The 6,661-nt window shown below is 44.8% G+C and overlaps 1 non-coding gene across 1 annotated transcript; it reads left to right on the top strand.

Annotated features, from left to right (window-relative positions):
- Positions 1-5,835: 5,835 nt before the first annotated feature.
- trnal-uag (transfer RNA leucine (anticodon UAG)) lies at positions 5,836-5,917 on the top strand. The gene has a single exon. It is a non-coding gene; the product is annotated as a tRNA-Leu (tRNA).
- The last annotated feature ends 744 nt before the right edge of the window (positions 5,918-6,661 follow it).

Below are 6,661 nucleotides of genomic sequence, written 5' to 3'. Positions count from 1 at the left end.
ATCCCGACAATAACATGGAAACAACACTGCGTACTCTCCTCGAGTCTGGAAAACGATCCCTACACACGTCATGTTACATCCCGCTCTCAAGGGGCTTTTCATTCCATCGCTTTCAATTCCTCACAGAATCCGTTTCAACAGTATTTGTCACTGAGTCATTTCTTTGTTTGTGCTCAAATCCGGTGAGCAGAGGGTCCCAGTTGGAGCGTGCTGAGCACATAACCCATACTCTGTGAACTGTACTCTGCTTTTCATCATTTCACTAACAGCATGTATCTATGCTCTGCAAATTTTCACACCTGTTTTAAGAAGTAAGATAAACAGTTCCTGGTTCCTGCTTTTGTTATCACACAGACCAAGATTGTAAATGCTGGGAACATGCACTGGTCGAGACTGTCTGCTCTCCCACATCCGTTTTCTCCCCAGGAGGTGTTCAGATGATGGTCTGAATCGCTTTCTTCTGTTCCCTGTCACTCCGGGATGATGTGAGCTGTGAATCTGTTCTCTGAGCTGGGGGTAACGTGATAAAACTTATACACATCAGGTGCAACGTCTGAGCGACAGGACTCGCTGCAGTATCATCCTATGCTGAATCATACAGCAGAACCCTCGCTATGACTTCGAGAAGGACACAGACACAGATGACTGGAAGAGATTCTCTCGTTCCCTGCAGTTCTTCACATTTCTATCGGTCTCAGATGGCGTTATTTGCACAAGGTTCCCTAAAGATGATTAAGTCCTGTGCATGCGCGATCTCTCTTTTATGCAGCTTTCCAGAATTTCCATAACTCCGACTACCTCTAACCCCCTCCCGCGCTCCACAACCCCGTGTTTGATAGTGGGCTGAAAAGCGTATTCATGTTTCTCTCCCACAACACTAATTGCCAATTGAAGATGAGTTCGTCCAGCTGCCAATGATGGGAGACCGCTCGCAAAGGAAGTGCCGAGCACAGCCTCAGGGGAACCGGAAGTCAGAATGGCAAGGAGCTGCTATTAAAACTCAGTGCGGCCTTCCCTCCGAAACAACAGAAAAAACCCTATTTTTTAAACAAGGAAACTCACCTGATGCATGGATCATGCTTCTGTTGCGGTCCTGGCTTGTTGGTCTTGGGTGTGATATCGCCTCGGGTGGGTGATGTTCGTGTGAGAAGTCACACTTGAGCACTGGAGTTTTGCATATGGTTCTATTTTTGACTCAGAATGTATAATTTTGATGAGCTTGAGTTCAGAACAAGGCACCGAAGCTTAAAGACACACAACAGCAACTTCTTGTAGGTCGTTACAAGACTGAGAAATGGATTCGCTAACTTCAAATGATGCTGATCCTGTTAATGTGGATTTTGCCGAGAGCACGTCCTGTGTGGAGTAACCTGAAAGCCTTAATCAGTCCAAAATTTTGTTTTACTTATGCTGTGATCTGCATGTCCTTGATTAGTATGATCTGCCTTTACCAATCGCAGACAAAAGTTTTCACTGTACTGAGGTTCATGTTATAATCAATCAATCAAATAAAGTCAATCAATCGACCGACATAGACATTTCGTTATTGTTTGGGGTCTGCATAGGCTCACTTTGCACTGTGACATATTTTGTGATTCTGAGTGATATAACAGTTAAACCAACAGAATATGGCAAGTTAGTCACCGGTTATATTGACACAGCCGGGACACATCTGTGCTACAGAGTGTCACACAATAATAGTGAAGACCTTTTGAAATCATCCTCTGAGGTACAAGCCACACGCCAGACCGAAAAGCTGAAGACTGTGTGAGACTGCTGTGGTCAGCGCTAACAAAGCGGCCCAGTGGGGCGTATTGGGCTCATAACCATGAGATTAATGGATTGAAAACATCCTCTACTCGTTGACATTTCCATGTTTCAGTGTGTGTACTGCCCCCTCCAGTGTTTTTCTATAATAGATCTCCATTCTACGCATTGCGTGCTGTTTCATTTCTGCTTCCTTTCATTCAATGTATCAGAAATGAATATTTCATACCGATACACACGGGAAATTTACACAAATGAGGAAACACACTTGTGAAGTTCTGGAACATCTTTTCCTGTTCTCTGTCGGTGTGCTCTGATCTGATTCGCAAAATCTCTTGCCAGAGCTGGGAATAAACTGGTGAAGGTGAGATACATCAGTTGTAGAGTGCTCTATGCGCATGACGCCCTGCAGTTATTCCCCACGCCGTTTCACACAGCAGTGTTCTTCCTGTGAAATGAAAAGCTGTGACTTACAATTGGATCAATTTGTTGGAGACAGAATTGCGATACAGGGACATCTCCACATTATTAGGACATACATCACCAACTATGAATAACCACTGGGATATATAAGCGTCAGAAAGTCGCTATGGACTCGATGGGCTGAACAGCTTCTATCGGCGCGTGAGTGACGCCACGCATTGATGCTGTCCCTCTTCCTGTCTCTGGGACAGAGTGGCTGATGGTGAAACAAAGTCTCATTGTTAACCCTATCTTCTGCGTTAAACTGTCTGCAGACCCGCAGCTCAAGGACGTGGGGATGGCTATCAGTGAGTGAGACTTTCAATCGGATTGTCTTTATCTAGGAAAGTTGGGGTTCAGATGTTCACTGGTGCCTGATTGCGGCAAAGAAGCCGATGTTAGTGTTACAAAAGCCTTTCTGCAGGATTGCTGTGTGAAGATGGATTTTGAACAGCAAACGGGCTGCACAAAAATGCCGTCACATGACTTTACCTGAGGGTGGAGAGTCCGGAGTACATTTGTGTCTTACCCACCAGCTCAACGTCTTTATCGTTGGCTCAGATAAATGATATTTACAGGAAGCTCCCAATCAAATTTGCTGATTCGCACCACTTGATGGAACTGGCCGTGCCGATGACAGCGAGCTTTAGAGTGTAACGACACTTGCCTCTCCTCACACTGATTGCCGGTGGAGGGAAATAACTGAATACTCTGCCGATGGAGACAACTTAGTCCAAGCAGAAGGGATAAACAGTACTGTTCTGTGAACAAGGAGACAAAATGTCAAGGCGATATTCTGAAAACACTTTGACGCTCAGAAATCTGAGAACAAATTGGGATGTAGTTGGACCTGACCGAATCTCAGCTGGTTTGGTGTTGGCAATGTAAGAGTGTCTAGGGCATGATCTTCGCTCAGCAGCTTGTGTTGATACTGGCATGGGAGAATGTCTCACTTCAAGTTGCCATCGAGTCTTGGTTGTTTGACTTCACTTTTGCTCGGTCGTCCTATCAACTGCCTGATAAAAACATGTAAATCATTAAGTTGCACCCTTTGAAATAACTTTGAGTTTTGGGCTCAGAAGTGTCATTGTAGTGGGCATGGCACACTACCACATGCGGTGGAAGTCAAACAAGTGTTAGAGGATGTTCACCCACAGAATCCCACTCTGAATAAATCCACCATCTGGATGTTCGTACAGTTCTGGGTGTGAAACTTTAGGAAGTGGGGACGTGAAATGATTGGAAACAGCGCTGAACAGGTTGATGAGAATAGTGTGGTATATGAGGAATATCAACAATAAAGGTCATTTGGAAAGTTGGGACAGGTCTCCTTGGAGAGCAGAAGGCCAAAAGCTGGCCTTGTTCAACCTTTCCAAGACAGTAGGTTAGACAGAGGGAATGAGGAAGGGGAAATGCTCCCTTCGCCTGAAAGTATCGAGAACGATTCGGCAGAGTTTTAAAGATATTAGTACAAGAAGAAAAATGTACATGAGGAGAGATGTTTTCACATCGGGAGTAGTTAGGGTCTCACATTGACAAAGACGCAGTTTCAATCGAGTTGTTGAAAAACTAATTCAATGTTTATGTTGAAAGCAAAAATGTGTAGAGTTACAGGGAGAAGGCAAGAGAATGATACGAAAAGAGAAGCACATTTATCCTGTAGAGAGCCAGCACAGCTAAGGTGTTTTGTTACACATTTGTGATTCTGAGTGGAATCACAGTTCGACCAACAGGATGTAGGAAGTTAAACAACGGTGATATTGGCAAAGACGGGACACATGACACAATAGAAGGTTATCCAGCACGTAAATGTCACAGGGAAGATGGCGCTGTCTGAAAATCCTGCAGGATGTCCTGCGGATCAGACACAGGAAATTTCACTATTCGAACCGAATCAGCCCGATGAATGGGAGCCAAGGAGCCGGAGGCGCCTGCTTCAGAACTCAATTATGAAAGAAGCTTAGGCTCGAGTCCCCACACTGCAATTTCTGTGGCTGCGGCGTGTTGAAATAATAAGCAGGATCGGGAGTTTGTTTTATGGAGACGGGGTCAGTGTCCATCTTGTCATGATCGTGTTCGCCTCCCACTTGTTAAATCGCGGGCGCAAGCTGCATTACGTTCCTGGCAAGTTGAGCTTGTACTGGAACCGAATGAAGACTGTTATTTCATCGCTGTTGTGAAACAAAGTCCTGCGGTGACTCGAGTCGCCCTAATTTGATTTTCTGGCGAATGGAAAAATCGTTCCGATGAATTTCGGTGTCATATGTTATTGAATTTCTCCCATTTCCTTCATTTTCGTCCTGGAGACATCGGAAGGGAAAGGTAATCTAATCGAGACTGTGATTGGTGAAATTCACTTTTTATTGCCCATTCTTATTAGGTTCTTTCTTTCTCTCTTTTCAGTATTGACTGGGAAATGGTGGTGGACGCCACTGAGCCACAGGAACGGCGGCAGGGGCTTGTTCCGGTAGTGTAGTGGTCATCGCGTTCGTCCAAAACGCGAAAAATCCCCAGTTTGAAAATGGGCAGAAACTGCTTTCATCTTCAACTGCAGCATTTAACATGGACAAGAACGGAGCTTTCTTGCTTGCTTTCCCATCTGTAAACCTGCCTTCGAATTTGCTTGAACAAATCTGCTCTCGTTATGAAATGTAATGCAACTCCATTTAATTACTGTGCAAAGTATTGTAAATTTTTCTCCAACCTGGTTGTGATCATATGCCATTCTGTTTGAGAGCTCTTCACATCGAGAACAAAAAGCACTCAAGGGCAGTTAGCACCTCTTCCGGAGTGGGGGGGTGGGGTGAGCTAATTACCTTTTGACTTCTGTTACTACGTTCAGAAACTGTCTTTTAGATTGATGTGAACAGAAACTGCATTTCTAATAAGCACCGTGGAATTTAGCATAATTTATTGAGTCGCTTCTCGTCGACTCAGTTGGTATCCATGTGGCTCATATCCAGGTGTGAACATCTCTGCAGCGAATTGCACGGTTAAGCCAAAAAGGCAAGGAAAGTGGCATCTCGAACCGGCTCCGAGGTCAGAGCATCCTCACAATGTGCTCTGTCGTTCTCGGATTGTAATGCTACCTCCGGTTTTAGGGTGGAGAACATTCTTTGGGACTCTTATTCTGCAAAACAGACACAGTGACTGAAACGATGCTGCGCGGTATGATGTGGAACACGGCCAGCTCAGCTTTGTGCATTTTCCCTGTAGTCCGGTGTGTTTCATGTTCCGTGCAAACGTGAAAGTTGTCCTGTTTCGACCAAAGGGTGAAATCATTTAGCAAAGCAAGAATCGAAATTGCAGTAATGTCAAGCAGCTCATGGTTATTTGACCAAATCATAACCGATCGTATGTTCTCACGCACTCACAGATACATTTGTAGCTGAAAAGAGTCTGAGAAGATAGACTCAACTTAGCATTGATACTTTTCTGGATTGATGGGCTATCATTATCTGCAGCGAAATTAATATTGTAGACGGGCACATCCCAGCAGTTGTGCGAGTCGGAGAGGGATCATGGAACCCTTTTCACGTGACTTTGCATCTGTTGTTATGCAGCATCACAATTGGAAGTGCAAGAAAATGGGGAGCGCGGCCGGCTGGTAGTGTGGCCGAGCGGTCTAAGGCGCTGGATTTAGGCTCCAGTCTCGACAGAGGCGTGGGCTCGAATCCCACCGCTGCCATTTTCTGCTGATCAACTCCAACGCTGCAGCTCGTTAAAATGCTGTTTCTGTCCCCACGGAAAATTGATGTTGAAAACAAAAGAAAAATGGGTTTGCTTCCCAGGGAATTAAATGTTGTGTGGGATAGTGCCAAATATTTCAAAGTGTCTCTGCAGTTATGATAGTGTTCGCCTCCCGCGCGGAAAATCGCAAACAGCTCTGCCCTTCCAGGCAAGTTGAGCTTTCACTGGAACCGAATGGAGACTGTAATTTCATCGCTGTTGTGAAACAAAGTCCTGCGGTGACTCGACTCGTCGTTATCTGGCTAATGGGAAAATCGTTCCAATGAATTTCGATGTCATATGTTATTGAATTTCTCCCATTTCCTTCATTTCCGTCCTGGAGACATCGGAAGGGAAAGGTAATCTAATCGAGACTGTGATTGGTGAAATTCACTTTTTATGGCCCATTCTTATTATGTTCTTTCTTTCTCTCATTTCAGCATTGTCTGGGAGGTGGTGGTGCACTCAGGCTCCAATATGTTTGAAAGAGTAGTTTGGAATTGCCCTGTTGTTAGTTGCGAGATTAGTTTATGGCTCATGCCCCCGGACTGTCTCACATTTAGCATTCATGCATCTCTGTGTCTGAAAATACATTTGGTTTGCCAGTTTTGTTTGTGTTCCGTGTTAAATGCTTTCTGTTTTGCGATTCGCTCAATACATTACGAATTAACAGGGTTTCTGAGGTAACTTCCAGCTGCAAAAC

The sequence above is a fragment of the Chiloscyllium plagiosum genome, unplaced genomic scaffold (assembly GCF_037043375.1).
Source record: "Chiloscyllium plagiosum isolate Xiang-an unplaced genomic scaffold, Cpla_swu_hap1 HiC_scaffold_48, whole genome shotgun sequence".
NCBI classification, from domain to species: Eukaryota; Metazoa; Chordata; class Chondrichthyes; order Orectolobiformes; family Hemiscylliidae; genus Chiloscyllium; species Chiloscyllium plagiosum.
The sequence above is the reverse complement of the archived record's forward strand: the minus strand, read 5'-3'. Positions and strand labels throughout refer to the sequence as shown.